At 35.6% G+C, this 16,602-nt stretch overlaps 1 long non-coding RNA gene across 2 annotated transcripts in view; it reads left to right on the top strand.

The window, feature by feature from the left end:
* The window catches only part of LOC111095116, a 35,532-nt gene extending 32,168 nt beyond the window's left edge, over positions 1–3,364 (top strand). The window contains exons 4-5 of one of the 2 annotated variants that reach the window (XR_005356604.1): positions 1,687–1,963; positions 2,552–3,364. This is a non-coding gene — a long non-coding RNA (uncharacterized LOC111095116). Of the gene's footprint in view, positions 1–1,686 lie in introns of both variants that reach the window. The other variant, XR_005356603.1, reaches the window with a different exon arrangement.
* Positions 3,365–16,602: the final 13,238 nt, after the last annotated feature.

Raw genomic sequence — 16,602 nt, 5'->3', positions numbered from 1 at the left:
CTCTATATACAGATAGAAGCACAGGTTTCAAAATCTGTTTTTAATAATAATTATTAAGTAGATGCAAATTTTAAAGGAGAGCAGCTGCTCCGAGGACTTACCTTCATTTTATGTACCCTGACCGTTATTGGGACAGCCCTATCATTTTGGATGTTGAACATCAGTGTGCTGTAACCACAAATCAGAATCAATAAGCTTCTGTTATGAAAACTTTATTTACATATACATATTGCTGCCACTTGAGTCAGTTAATTGAAATTGCCATACTTTTCCTTCAATGCCATTTGTCTTTAAGAGTTGCAAGTGTAGTCACATTCAAATAGTTTTTATTTTTTAACTACTCAAAATTTGTTTTGTTTTGTTTTGAGAGAGAGAGAATGCAGGTGAGTAAGGAAGCAAGGAGGAGAGGAGGGAGAGAGAAAGAATCTTAATTAAGCAGGCTCCACTCCCAGGGAGCCCTAACACAACCCTGAGATCATGACCTGAGCCAAAATCAAGAGTCAGACGAAACCGAATGAGCCACCCAGGCATGCCAACTACTCAACAATTTATAAAGAAGATTGAACACGAAGATCATTAACAAGTAGGCTACACCCTCTTTCCATTTTACCTGTAATTATAAAATATATTTTCTATGGTATTTTGCCAGTAAAGTGGCCTCACTTAATTACAAAAACAAAACCAAAAACTAAACAAAACCATGTTCATAAATTATCTTTTCCATCACACCCAATTAAAAATATTTAATTAAATTAAATATTAAAAATTAAAATTAAAAATATCACTATGAAAAAAATAAAAATAAAAATATCACTGTGATAGGGAATTTTTTGGTTTGCCTGCTTAGTATTTCTTCTCCCTTCCGTGGTAACAGCACAAAGTTTTTGCCCATGTGTTCTGGTTTGGACTGTTCCACAGCACTCTTCCTTACTTCAGAGTGGCCACATAACCGAGGCGGGCCCAGGGTGTTTCATAAGACTCGAGCAGGAGTGTTAAGAATTTGGCACTCATCTAGAGATATTAAGACTTTCCCCACTGAGAGTCTATCTGGCTGGATGTTAAGTTTGAGCTAGCAGCAATCTTCTTCCCGGCCATAAGAGAAAAAAAAAAAAATCTATTTCTACAATAAAACCTACGCACAAGTAGAAACAAGAATGGAGACAAAAAGCATTCTGATTATTTTAATTTCTTATATCTGAACCATCTCTCTTCAATCCCAGGAATGTGTGCCAACGAATCTTGTTGTTTTCTTTAACTAGTTTGACGTGTGCTTTTAACACTTACAACTTCATGATTCATGACTAACATAGCTTTGAATCCTTTAAACACAGTATGGATTCCAGTTCTCCAGCGCAGTCCTTAATTACATGTGAGCTTCCTTTGTAAATCCCACTCCTTTTTATATTTGAGTATTTTTAAAATTCATGTGCTACTAACATTGTGGGGTAACTATGTTGGAAAAGCTTTACATCCAAACTATTGCAAATTTTAAAGAAAAAAATATATATATTATCCTTAATGTTTAACTAGTTTGTTATTGCTCTTAATTTCATCCCTAGTGTGGACGAAATTTATTTTCTTCTGAATAAAGTAACCAGTTACCATCTTACTATTTGTTTTTGTTATTCTGAATCCTCTGTCACAACTTCTCCATTGTTAGATTTTTATCTATGTTTTTGTACCCAGATCCTCACGATGCGGAACAAATGCAGGACTATTGAAAAACTTTCTTCTGCTGCTTGTCTCCTTCCAAGCATCACTTCCAGTCCTTTATCTGGGTCCCTTCATCTCCATGGAACCCTTAAACCAGGCTGGGCAGAAATATAGTATACCAAGCAGGGAAGACGTGGCAGGAACCAGTGGGTCTGGGTCATTGGCAGGGGAGGATTTAAGCTCCCTAAAGCCCAATCTGAGGAAGGATGAAAAGAGAGTTGCTGGCTGGTTGCCCCTCTTGGGCCCTCTGGTGGGTACAAATGTTCACAGCCAGATTTGACACACTTAAACCTCCCTACCTGGTTATAGTTGGTATGCATTGCTACATGGGCAAGCACTGTGGAGAGATGGCGTGTGAATGATCTCCCAGAAGAAAGGACAAAGGGCTAAGCAAAACTCCTGATTAACTGCACTGAGTCTGCCGGGCTGTATCTCCTGGGCAAGGAAAACAACAGGCCAACAGGGGCTACCCAGCTCTTCTTTTCAAAACAAGATCATTAAGAATGTTTACTGAATGGCCAGGATGCGTTATTTTAGAGTCTCCATATTATGCCCTAAACCAAGTAATGTTGTACCTTGTGACAAATTATTTGGGAAAACCATGAAACTTCAATATTAACGTAGCTCTTCTTTAACCTGCCACAGGAATGCTGATGCAAGCAAAGTAAATTTATGGGATGGTTAATGTTCCTCTCGAGGACTGAGCAGAGAATAAGAGGAGATTTTTACCAAGTCCCTTGCATTTCGTAATTTTCATTACACTGCAAATTGTGCCTCAAGGGGATACCTTTGGATGAGGCTATTTCTGTTTACATTTTACCGTTTTGTTTTTTCAAAGCCCAAGTCTATGGAACAGGGACTAAGAAGACTTGTAGGACGTTGAAGTCAGATACACAGATGAAGCCTTCTGAACTCGACATATTCAGTTTGGCCTAACTGAAGTAACAATCCTGGATCACCAACTAGGAAAAAAACAGAGAAGACGGCCTAGAATATCCCAAGAGAAAGCAAAAATAAAACCACTACAAATGTATACGTTCAATACACCCTTAAATTCAAATTCAGCCTGGAGATTTTCACCTAGATGTTCCTGAAGTTATGATATAGGATTTTCTTATCTTCCACTTGTCACTGTATTTTTTAGGATGGCACTCACCACTTAGAACCTGCATTCTTTGTACAGATGATAGTTGCTAGGCCACTGGAAAACTAAAATGCACAACCCTTGAAGAAAAAAGAAATAGGTGATAGACATAATGTAAAGGAAAAGAAAAAAAACAACTGTCTGTGACTATATATCTGATTCAGTTGAATGAATGAGAATCAGAGTTTTAACAACTGAGATTGTGCCCACCTACAAGACACAGTTTAGCTACTTTCTTGAAAATAACCTGTCTCTCCAGTTGGCCAAACAGTTAATTTGCTTTTAAAAGAGAGATTTCTCCATTTTAAGGTTGAACTAATTGCTTGTTTGGCTGAACTATTTTGGTTTAAAATGATCAAATTAAAACTATATGTACCAAGTTGTTGTTTGAACTGCTTTATAATCCAAGCACTTCACCCATGCTCCTAGGACAATGGCTAAAATGGGTGGGTCCCCATAAACCCTTGTTCAGTATCAGCACAGAGACTTCATATTTCATCAAACAGTGCCTGGCCAGTAACATGACCCATTCCAAATATTAGTGAGGAATAAAAACATCAAAACGTATTTTAAGTCCTGCAATATGATAGACCATATTTAATTACAGTGTCATACTTATAATATCCAAATAGTTTCAAAATAGCAATCACTTAGTTTTTCATTATTATCAAGTCATTAAGAATGAGAGAGAAATTATTACAGGGCACTTTCAGTAAGGAGACCAGGAGCCCCTTTAAAATGAGTATGTATACGTCAGGCCTAATAGGAATCACTCAGGAGATGATTCTGTTCACAATGAGCTCACGCTAGGCTAGTGCTTGAGACAGTGCTGCACAGCCTTATTGTCTAGCCTGCCTGGTTTAGACTATTTAAATGTTTTTAGCACTTTCATTGGTGACTTTTGAAAATAAGAAAAAGGTATTTATAGCAAGAAACCTTAACATCTTAAATTTTACCATATATTTCTCTAATAAATTTGAAGTAAATTATAGCTGTATAGTTTATAGCTTTGTGTTAATTTCCTATCTTTCCTCAAAAAAAAAAAAAAAAAAAAAAGCTTCAGTCATGAAAGGTTAGAGAAATGACTTTGTCTGGTTCTGGGTTCCTTTTATCTTTCGTTCTACCTTTGAAACATAGTGCCCTCTTCTGGAGAACCCTAACTGGATCATAACAGCTGAGCCATTTTCTTCCCATCAATTCAGAGAAATTCCAATCTCTCTCAGATATCAGAGTTTAGGTTATTTGCTTCCACCACAAAGTGTTTATCAATTGTCCAAGAACTTCTTTATCGGTTTCTGCCCCTATTACACAAATCTGTGCAATTAAGACGTTTTCTTTAGATAAAAACGATCCTACTCAACCCATTGAAGCTGATGCCCTTCCTCTGTCACCAGCAGGAAAAAGCAGATGATGATTCTGATGACCAAGCAGATGTCAATAAAAGGAAAAGTCATATTTAGCAAGATAAATTTAAACATAAAACTTTAGGAACATGCTGATTACCTCCAAAACACTGCCCTATAAAACATGTGCAGAAAACTCAATCTCTTCAACAGTGTCACATTTATTTGCATATTGATTTGAAGAATTTAAATAATCAGAAACTCTGGAGCTAAGGAAGCAAAACAGGGATTGCTATGATCCTGCTTTGTGTCAAGAATGTGGTTTAAGTTAAAGGAGGTGGAAGTAAGAGTCAGACCTGAACCTCTGAATGACTTTCGTTAAACCACTTAACTTCAACATACATCAGTTTCTTCATGTTTAAGCTGTAGAAAGCAAGTTTTGCCTCTTACGTTATCAGAATGTTGTAAGGGTGTCGTAATGAAATGTACACCGAGTTCCTCTGGGTGAAGAAATTTGTAAAACACAAATTCACATGGCTACAAACTCCTTTCCATTAGAAGAGCTGAAATAGGATATAGATGGGACCAAGCCACAGTTCCTAAGAACAGAGATTACCAAAGTAGCCACATAGGAACCATGGGTCTATAGCCTATTAGAAGCCATTTGTTTTTATACAGAATTTTTACTACTAAATGGACTCAAACTTATTTAAAAAATAGGGTAAAGGCTTATGGCTAAATCTCCTATACTTTGTGCTAACCATGCCTAATGTATGCTTAATGGAAAGTTTCTTCTGTTAATAGGTCATAGAAATTATTCTCTAAAAGCTGAAAATTGCATTTTTATATTTAGCTATATTACGAGTTGAACCAAAACTGTGCTAAGTAGTTTTTACGTAAACTGACATGCTGTAGAAAAAAATATTCCAAAAATTAATTAAAGTTAAGTTTCTTAATATGCTCTAGATATTTGATATAGTTCTGCAAAATTAAGCATAGGCAATATACTCAATAGATTAAACGAGATATTTTAAACAAGGTGAGAAACAATTTAGCCTTTGAATACTACTCATGGCCACAGTGGGAATGACATCATGATCTTGGCCCGCACTGCTCTTTGGGGACCCACGCTGCTAGGCGATATGAGAAACCTAAAGCTTTCCAACCATTTGTCATGACTATTCTAAATTAGGCATAAAACCAGTTCCTGGTTGCAGCAAGCCTTAGAAAAACAACAGAACAGCTGGTCACTGATAAGAACAGGTCCAGACCCAAGAACAGCTTTCCAAGGACTTATATTAATGTTCTTCTCTCTCAAATCCAGTATTTAAATGTGGGAATTTTGTGTGTATCCCTCTTACAAAGTTTTTAACTCAATTTATGAAACCCATTGAATATTTTTTAAATCTTCTGGTGTATAGAATTACAAATGCTTTTATTCTTCAAAGATGTCTTCTAAAATGTAATTTTCCTAGCACATAGAAGAAAAACAATGATATGCTCCTAAAGGACCAAACTCCCTGATATCTGCTACTACCCAAATGTTTCTGCCTTATATGCATAATTGAGTGTATGTGTCCATTTAAGAAAATATTCTGTTCACTGAATCAGAGAGCTTTATGTTAAATGAATTAAAGAAGTACCTTGAAATAAACGTCTCTCTCGTTCTTAACATTGCTAGTTAAGAATAACTTAAAACCTTTTTTAAAATAATTTTTAAAAGCATATTCTTTTACTCTCAAATTCCATTCAACTTCTTATAAGTACTAAAAGTATGTAGCACCTTGCATGCTGTAGCAAATGTTTGTATTCAAACTTGTTCTACAAAGTTAATTGAAAATACTGAGTTTTCAAGATAATTTAAGAATCTTTATTATAATGTGCATATGGAAACTTTATCCCTCTTCTAAATTTACACAGGGCTCTCCTGTAATTACACAGTTGAGATGAAACACAGATTTTATGTAAATAAATTTTTATCAGGTAGTTAATTTTTGAGGACCAATGTAGCTACAAATGTACTGCTGTTTGTACAATTTCTTCTTTCATGCTTTTTGTTATTTTTATTTTTATGTACAGTTCCTGTCATTCCCAGAATATATGTGAACTCCTAGAAGATAGAACTATGCTTCATATTCATATTTGCATCTGTTGGGCTTCATATTGGTCTGGCACATGTTAAATGCTGAATTAAAATTTGAAGGATAAATAAACAAACTAGTAAAATCAGAGCCCTACATAACCATCTCCCCATATATTCATTTTACATATTCATACTACTACTAATATACAAAATGAAAACAAAAGTTTTTATTTAGAAGCCTAGGATGTCCTTGCTTTCTCACTATTCTATTCCAACTTATCATTTTATCTTCGAGAAAACAAGGTTTTTTTTATTATACAGTGTCTGGAATTTATACAAGATTATATAGCACTTCCCCCCTTTCTTCTTTTAATAGTGTGTGGCCCCAAAAGAGAAGTACTAACTATAGACATGATGGAGGTGTTAGCTAATACTAATATGATCATCATTTCACAATATAAAAGTGCATCAAATCAATACACCTTAAACTTACCCAATGTTATATGTCAATATCTCAATAAATCTGGAAAAAGAATAAAATATCACTTTTCAAATGTATAGAAGTAGAAATTAGAATAGAGGTAACCAGGAGTTGGGGAGAGGAGGAGGTGGGGAGTTCATGTTTAATTTGTATGGGTTTCAGTGTGGAATGAAGAAGAGTTCTGGAGACGGATAGTGGTGATGGCTTTACAACAGTGTGAATGTACTTAATGCAGCTGAACTGTACACTTACAAAGAGTTAAAATGGTAAATTTCATGTTATGTGTATTTTACACAATAAAAAATGTACTTGTGGTATTTTTTAAAGAAGAAAATAGTATGCCAAAAAATTTTATTTTATATATTAAATTTTTTTCAGAATTTCCTTCCCTTGATTTCACAAACTACCACACAGAAATCAGATTCAAAATAATAAGAATGAAAAAAATAATAAGAATGTCTAAATAAAAAATTGGGCAAAAATTGTCATGCTGTAATTCTTCCAAATTAAATGTCGATTTTATAAGTGTTTTTCTCTACGTATACACTAGGTGGAGCCATTTACTTAAACTGGTTGTAGGAAAATTGGGAGAATTTATGTTTAATTTTATAAGAAAGTGCCAAAACGCTTTTCCAAAGTAACTATACCATTTTGCATCCCCTCCGATAAAATATTAAAGTTCAGTTAGTTGTTTTGTATTATCAGGCCCTAGACACTATTTTAGCCACTCTAGTGGCTGTACAGTGGTATCTCACTGTAGCTTCAATTTGCCTTTCCTTGATGACTGACATGTTGAGCACTTTCTAATGTGCTTATTTTACTGGTTCATAATTTCTTCACTGAAGTGTCCATTCACAAATCTTTTACCCAATGTTTATTGGGTCCCTCGTTGGTTGTGGTAGTGTTAAGCTGTGAGAGTTCTTTACGTTACTATCCAGCAGCTCACATCTTTCCATTTATCCAAGATAAATGAAAACATATGCCCGCACCAAGGTCAGTGTATAAATGTTCACAGCAGCTTTATTTACATTTACCAAAACTGAAGAAAACCCAGCAATTGGAGAATGGCTGAATTAGCTGTGATATACCTGTACGATGGAATAGCGTCTGGAAGGAAGGAATGAAGTGCCCATACATACAACCACATAGATGAATCTCAAAAGTGAAAGAAGCTGAGTGAGAGTTCCCAGGCACAAAATGCTACATACAGTAGGCTTGCTTTCATATGACATTCTTGAAAAAGAAAAACTACAGGAACAGAAATGGGATCAGTAGTTGCCAGGGCTGGGAGAGGGTTAAAAGGACTAAATGTAAATGAGCATTAATAAATCTTTTGGAGAGATTAAAGTACTACTTATCTTGTTTTTGGCAGTGATTATATGATTATGGACATTTGTGAAAAATCGCTGAACATGTACCTAAAAATGCTGACTTTTAGCCTTCATATCCTTTGTCCAATTTTTATTTTCTTCTTATTAAATGTTTTAATACTCAATTAACTTGACATACAAAAAATACCCATGAGAAGGCAATTATGATTATGAACACTAAACAATTCTGGTAGGTTTTACTTTAAAGATTTTATTTATTTATTCATGAGAGACACAGAGACACAGGCTTAAGGATAAGGAGGCTTCATGCAGGGGACCTGATGTGGGACTTGACTCCCGAATCAGGACCTAGCCAAAGGCAGACGCTCAACCACTGAGCCACCCAGGCATCCCTTCTGGTAGGCTTTGTAAAAGTCTCTGTTAATGTGCAAATCTGAACTTTTATTTCTCTGTACAACCATATTTTTTAAATATGCATTGATACTTTTTAATAAAAATGCATTTATTTAAGAGGCTCAAAGACATTGATTTGATAGGGATTCATTTTTTTTATAATTAATAGTCCAAATACAAACTGGGAAATAACATAATAGACATCCTAGTGATCTATACAAACCAAGTAATAATACATGTTGTTCTTTCATAACTCACTACTCTCTTTTACATATGCCTAAAAATTATTTTACTATTAAATATGAGAAATCAAATAAGTATTTTATTAGACAGAAGAGGATTCTGAGATATATACATATATATGTAAATTATATATTTCTCTTAAGATAAAAATATATCATCATCTACTTGGAAGTTACTTAGTAAATATATTTAGTTCTAACTTTACTATGTTAACCTAATATCTATAAGTAAAATAAATCTCATCTTTAAAGATATTCTATAGAAATCTCCATCTTGTATTTTATTTGGAGTAACTAGACTTGGGTTTCCTAGAGGGATGACATCTAATATATCTTAAAAAAAAAAAAATCATGTTTTTTCAGGACTTTTTAAAGTATACCCAGTGAAGTCTCATATTTAATTCATGTGATGAGAAAGGTCAGGATTTTGTAGCCTATAAGGTGGTCAAGAAGAGAGGTTGGCAGAAAAGTCTCAATAATGTGACGGAATATGAAAATATTTTTGAGTGAATTTGGCCTTGGGAATTGTAATAGAATTGTAGTCGTTAGCTCCGTAGAGGAACAAAACTGGATTATAAAGTAGGTTCATAGTTAAAAAGTAACAGAATAGCAGCATGCCTATGAGGTCTCCTGGTCACTTTCTTCCTCTCGGTTCTATGTTTTGAGAAGAATGCCTAACACATCAAAGAAATCAGATTTCACATAAAAGACTTCAAAACGGCCATCACAAATGTTCAAAGAACTAAAGGAAACCATGATTGAAGAAGTAAAGGAAGGCATGATGTCACTGTTCCATCAAATAAAGACTGTCAATAAGAAGATAAAAATAACAAAAAAGAACCAAATGGAAATTCTGGAGCCAAAAAGTGAATGTTAAATCTGTTATCTGGTCACTCTCATAGGCAGTTTCTGCAATTTGGGGGTTTGTTTTTCTAGTTTCTTTGCACATCTTATAATTTAGGGGAAACTGAAAATTTTAGATAATATTGTAGAAATTCCGGGTACTGGTTATTCCACTTCCTAAGCATGTTATTGCCATTTTAAAAAATGAGTTTAGTGAATGGCTGGATTATTTCAGCATAGTCTATTCCCCATGCATACCCCTCCACACATAATATTGCGGATCTGTTTTTGCTCTGTAGGAAGTTACAGCTTTAGATATGCCCACAGCTACTCTAGGATGACAGCAGTATTTATAAGGTGCTCTTCCTCTCCTTCAGTGACCACACTTAGCCTTTAAACTCCATTCATTGCCAGCGGACTGCTCTGTGGTTTCAACACATACAAACTAATCCAACCAAATGGTGCCTCCCTAGAATAAATGGATTCTGTGGTCAGTGTCTGATATTTGTTAGAACCCCAGGAAAGCTTCTTCCAGCTATCTAATTCTCTAGTTCTCTCTTACAAACTTGGTGGCCAATAGTCTAGGTCATGTCTTCATTATATTCAAGAATCTCCTCCCAATTGCCTTTTACCAACCTCCAGCATTCATTAGAGCACTTTTAGGCTTAAACTTCTCCATTATGCTGCTGCAAATGAAGTGCAGTCCTTTGAGAAGAGATTAGGAATTGGTTTATGGCCCCATTCCTCCCTCCAGGAAAACTGTTTCAACCAGGGCTACGGAGCTGGGTGTGGTGACCTTACAGTCTACCTTACAGTCTAGGCTGCCTCTTCATGAAATCAACAAATCTCTTCTCAGTTGCCCTTCACCACAACCTCCACTGTTCCTGAGAGACCCTTTGTTTGAATTTCTCCATGCTCCATTGAAAATGAAGTCAGTTCCTTCAGGAAGAGATAAGGGGCTGTCTGTTTTACAGTCCACTTCTCTTTTGAGGCAAAAATCTGTGAAACAGGACTCTAGGGCTGGGGGTGGGTAAATGGCAAGCGTCTCTCTGCGTGACCACCCACTCTGGAAGCTCAACACTCAGCGTAGGGGGCAGCCCCTAAGGCTCTCTTGGTTAGTCTCTCCTGGGTGGTACCTCTACCTCACAAACTATGGCAAGTAAATCAGTTACCACAGTAATTCTCAGGACTCCGTACTCAGAGTAGAGCCCCATTATACAAGTGGGGACTAGATGGAAGAAGAGAGTCCCACCTCTCCCTCAGGAATCTCCTGGGGCTTAGCCTCAGCAACAGGTAGCTGTGGGGCAAGAGACAAAGAACTGAAGGCCTTTCTTCCATGGGAAAAAAGCCTTCGTCAGAAGGAGGTGGCCAAGAAGGGGGCCTGTGGTCTTAGCTGCAATGATCTGGAGAGGTTTTTCCACCTTGCAGAGCTAGGAGAGAGAAAAGGAGGAAGCACTCTTGGTTCAAATATCACATGCTCATCTTTCTTATTATACTTTTATAGATTTCCTTGAATAGATGTTTCTTCATTTGTTGTTTGTCCTTAGGGTCATTTCTGAAAGCTTTCAGCAGCTAGCCTTTCTTTCTTTCTTTCTTTCTTTCTTTCTTTCTTTCTTTCTTTCTTTCTTTCTTTCTATTTATTTATTTATTTGTCATTGGTTTCACTAAAGAACAGGTAAGCAGAGCTGTGGACACTGTCATCCAGGAGATTGGATCAAATTTTCTGCATCTGACTCATCAGCATTGATGCTGAACATAGTGCCATGGATATAAAAATAAAGAGGGCAATATTTCTGTTCTTGAAGAACAAATGATCTAACGGAAGATATGAACAAATAATTACAACTCCGTATGATAAGAGCTACACAGAAAGTACAGTGGAAAAACAGAAAATCAGGTGATCTCTATGGGGTTGGACGTAGAAACAACATGGAAGATCTCATGAACAGAGGTAGATAGAACCGAAAGGTAATTTGGGAAGTTTTAGCACTTGAGCACTACTAGATTCTTTATCCCAGAAGGCCATTTTAAATAAAACAGTGATTATTATTGTAATACAATTAATAATATAATTTGATATTAAAACTAATGGTTTTAATCTTTGAATGAAAGCGCTTAAGAATTTTTGCTATATTAATCAATAATATATAACCTAAGTTAATCACAGTGAACAAATACAGCTTCAAATCAAGTTCTCTAGACTCTGACTTCCAATAATTCCAACCTGTTTGTGACCCTCAGCCCTTTTATATATATATATAATTTTTTTTTAAATCAGGTCAGCACGGTGTGGGGATTGGGGAGATACATTAATAACTTGGGTTAAAAAAAAAAAAAGCTGCCCCCTGTGTACCATAGTCGCCTGCCATGAACAAGGGCGAAGGAAACGGGTACAGACGGAAGCACCTGTTGAGTGCAGTGAATCCTTTCCACAGTTGGAGCTTGCCAGTTGTGGGTGCAAATGAAATGCAGCTTTTGATTAGAAGGGAATCTTTTCTAATTAACACATATTTATATTTTAAAAAGAGCCAGCCTTGAGATCAAATGAATGGAGAAAATTAATTGAAAATTGAGGAACTCTCCCACAATTTCTGCTAGAGCCCCACTGTTTGTGGAGGAGAGGATATAGTTCCATATCACTATGACAAAGTCTCTGAGGAACAAAGGAATAGGAGACAGGTTTATTTGCTTTCTGGTAGGCCCTGGAGATTAGTCTTCCATGGACAGTGCCTATTCTTGTTTCCTTTTTCCCATAAATATCCTCCATGTTCTAAAATCAACTCAAGAAAATCAAATGCCTCTCAAAACAAACAAAACAACAAGAACAAAAAATAAAACAAAGAAAACAAAACAAGATTTGGCAAAAACTGAGTCATCCTCTGCCTTGCTCCATCCCCTGAGCCAGCACATGAGTTTCTCATTCTGATGTAGGAGGGAGAGTCTGTTGGCTTTGCCTCAGTTGGACTGGACCAATGCTCAACAGAAACATTAAAAATTTTATGGCTTTGGCTAAAGATCTTAGGGCCATTGAGATCTGGAAAGCCACAGTAACTATTGGATGCTTAGGATATGAACGATAACCTGGCTTTTACCTAAGAAATGGAGTTATTCATTCTATCCCTCAAGACTCAATATTCTATTTGAATATACTATGTACACATTTATGGCCAATGGTCTTAGTGTTATGACTATGGACTCTCCAATTTAGTTCATGTTTCCTGTCCTTTCTTTTGTAACTTTGAAAAGCATTGTTATGGGATCACTGTCTTAATTGATACCAGTAGTATTACAAATACTGTTGCATTTCGACATTTGGTCTCTGACACAGACATCTCATATGGTAAATAGTTCCACATGGCAAGATGAAATGATAGCTTTTCTTCACCACACACACATATATGAATATAGATTGACAAGAAATAAGTCAGAGTGATGGAAAAGAATGAGGTTGTGTAGTTTCTATAGCATATTATTTTTGTTTTGTTGTTTTCACTAAGATGTCATCAAAGATCATAATTCCCTTGAGATTAAGTGATGGACTCTAGTCTTCTTGTCAGAAATAACTGAGAAAATGTCATCCTCTTTCCTAGTGAAGTCTCTCTTTGTCTCACAGGACTCCCAATTATGCTATTGTTTTAGTATCATTTTTGAATTATGTCAGAGAGTCACTGAAATCTTCTGGCACCACATTTTGAAAAAGACAATATGCTTAACAGTGAGAAATGGAGGAGAGGTGTGATTAATTGTCAAAGGAGAGAAGCATAGAAGCATAACTCTTTCTTCTGACAGATGCTCGAGCCGATGACACAGAGTCAAGTAATAGCATTGTTATAGAAATTTGGCCAACTGCTTTAGGCACCATCTGCTCATTTTCTCCTGGAAGAGTAATCCTTTTCAAAGATTGAAGAAGTTTAAAAGGCTACTCAGGCACTTTGTAAATTCTCATCAATTTTCAGTATTACGAGTCACTCAAATGTAATCCAAAGAAAAGTTAACCCCAAACAGGGCAAATGTTCTCAAAGTAGGATCAGATCAGGAAAAAAAAAAAAAGAGAGAGAGAGAGAGAGAGAGAGAGAAGAGAAGAGGAGAAAAGGAAGAAGAAAAAATAAGAATTTTTTTAAATTATGAGTGAAGTTTGTCATATCTCTTGCACGTTCTTTTATAGAGTATGAAGGGTGGTCTGAAAAACAAATTGACTGAATCAGCTAAAATCCGTATCTTAAGCTAAACATTTATCTTTCTGAAATGAACTCCTTTTAACTCTCCTTATGATTGAAATAGAGGAATGTAATAGGTTAAAGCAAGTTTGAGGAAGAAGTAAGACTCTTGATTATCCGAAAGGAAATCCACAAAGATGGTACCATTGTTTTTCCTACAATATTACCTACAACCTCAAAGATACATTTTTCTCTTTGCTGATGATTGAGATCTAAAAGCAATTAAAGCAGTTTAACTGTGATATTTTAAGAGCATGAGTTTTGGTATCAAGTAGATCAGTGCTCAGTTCCCAGTTCTATGCTTAATAACACTGTATGTAATCTTGGGCAAATTACCAATCTAAACCTTACTTTCTTCAGGAGTTATTGAAAGATGCCTTCCAAGGTAATCACATCACACAACTCCAGGAATGATTCATTCATAGCGAATTCCACATGAATTGTGCCTCTTGCAATCATGCAATGTGACTGGCCCTGTGCCTAACATACAGTGAGCATTAAAAAAGGCAGTTGTTAAGGACCTGAAATCTGGTTTTCTTTTGCAAACGAATGAGGAAGTTCTACAGATATCAGTGTAGCATAATGGATAGGAACATGAACTACAGAGCCAGATCGTCAGTATTCTAGTTGTGAGTCACGTCACTTACTAACCACGTGATCTTGGGCAGTTTACTTAATTTCTTGATGCCTCAATTTTTTCTTTAACAAAAGAGGGACAATAATAGTATTTACAAAAAAAAAATAGTATTTACCTCTTAGGGTTATTGTTATGATTTAAAAAGTTAATACATATGAAACTCTAAAAACAAAATCTAGTCCATAGTGAATACTAAATAAACATTAGTTACAGTTAGTTATACATTATGTGGAAAAGTATCCTAAATACATTAAGGTAAAAAAGCAAAGTGTTGAATACCTTTTAAAAAATATTATTTAAAAAATAATTAAAAATAAAAATAAATAAAAATAAAAATAGGATAATTATAGACATGTTTTAACTTATATATACATAAAGTTTCTCTGCAAGAAGAGCTAAGAAAATTTTTTAAAAAAGAGTATCTAAGATATTAACAATTTTTATTACCTATCTGGAGAGGAATTGAGTGGAAAGAGGAGAAAGGAGAGTTATCATTGTATGGCTCTTCCTGTTTTTTGAATTTTGAGCCCTCTGAATATATAGATTAATTATTTAGAAATGATATTTTTAAATATAGCTATTATATCATTATTATAATCAATTTGATATCATTTACCTTATCTAAGGCCATTATTATCATAACCAAATATTATTGGGTACCAGCTACTGCATACCGTAATACATTGTATATTGCACAAAGGAGATACTGACCCTGTCCCTCAAGAGCATTGAACTGGACACAGACAAATACACGGAGGCCCGCAGCATGACAGAAAACATCATGAAAGGAGCGTGAAGACCACATTCTGTGGGATGAGGGAGAGGTCAAAGTACTAAGAGATCACTTCTGGCTTGCACTATCAGTGAAGACTTGCTGGATGAGTAAGGTTCAAAGGCATTTCAAGTAGAAGAAAAAGTATGATTTAATTACCATAAAGTAGTACACATGATTAGGAAGTACCAAAAATTGTACAAGTGTAAAAGAACAGAGGATATGACTGATGCTGGAATCTGAGAAGGAAACAACTTCATTCCCATTTTAGCCAAAAATATTTTCTGCTCACTGGGATAATCCATGTGTGTTGTGGTGGTGGTGGGGGGGGGACACTATTTAGGACTACATACTGAATGGGAGAGGTAATTACTCAAAAGAAGGGAGAAACTGCTTTAAAATGACCACACTGATTGACTAACTGATCAACTCTACAATTATAACTTTCAAACATCTTATAGAATAGCAATTAATAATCAACATCTTCCCACAGAAGTTTGAAGCTTTTGGAACATGAGTTTGTTATTTCAAACAGTTTGCAAAACCCAAAACAATTTAATTGCGAGTCATTAGATATATCTTCCTAATATTTTCACAAGGTCGTTTGTTTATGATTTTCTGTGGTTTCCTCCACGTATAGAAGCTGAAAACCACCCAACCCTTTCCATTTATATACTGTTGTTGCAACAGCCTTGGAGTTAGAAATTACAAAGGATTTGAATTTGATAAACACTTACTTAATGTCTAAGATGAGCTGAATTTTCACAAACAGTATTTTGTGATCCTGACATAACTATGAAGATATTTTAATTCCTACTTTACAAATAGGCAGATTAAGTTTTAGAGAATTATGAATCTATCTGTGCATGCACGTAGGCAGGTGGGGGGCCGAAGAAAGAAAAGTTAGAGCCAAAGTCAATGCAAACTTTCCCCATAGCATTACTGCCTCAGAATCAAATTCCAATTAAATTAGAATTAAATAGTACTAGTGGGGAAAACTGTCAGAGGAATACATATAATGACATTTATTGACATCTATATAATTCTCTCAGGCAAAGAGAAATTAAGATTATCATTTTCCTTTGCCAATTTATCTTCCACTTATCTTTGGGGCAGTTATCAATGTATTGCCTCTTGGATCCTGATATATCCTTCATTATCTGATTTGTGACAATGGTGCTAGACCCTGTAAGCAATTCTTTGTAGTGAATACAATGTTTAGCTTTTTTTTTTCCTTACAGAACCCTAAAAGGATATTACGGGGAAGGGAGACTTTCTTCCTGGTTCTTTTATGGTTCTGTTTCTTTCTTCTTGTCCATATCATGTTGCAACCAGAGGCAAATGGGGAGTGGGGGGGACATCCAGTGGACATCCTGCCCCTGGCAAATGTCCAGAGCACGGAG

This window comes from Canis lupus, chromosome 3 (assembly GCF_011100685.1).
Source record: "Canis lupus familiaris isolate Mischka breed German Shepherd chromosome 3, alternate assembly UU_Cfam_GSD_1.0, whole genome shotgun sequence".
NCBI classification, from domain to species: Eukaryota; Metazoa; Chordata; class Mammalia; order Carnivora; family Canidae; genus Canis; species Canis lupus.
This window is presented reverse-complemented; position numbering and strand designations above follow the sequence as displayed.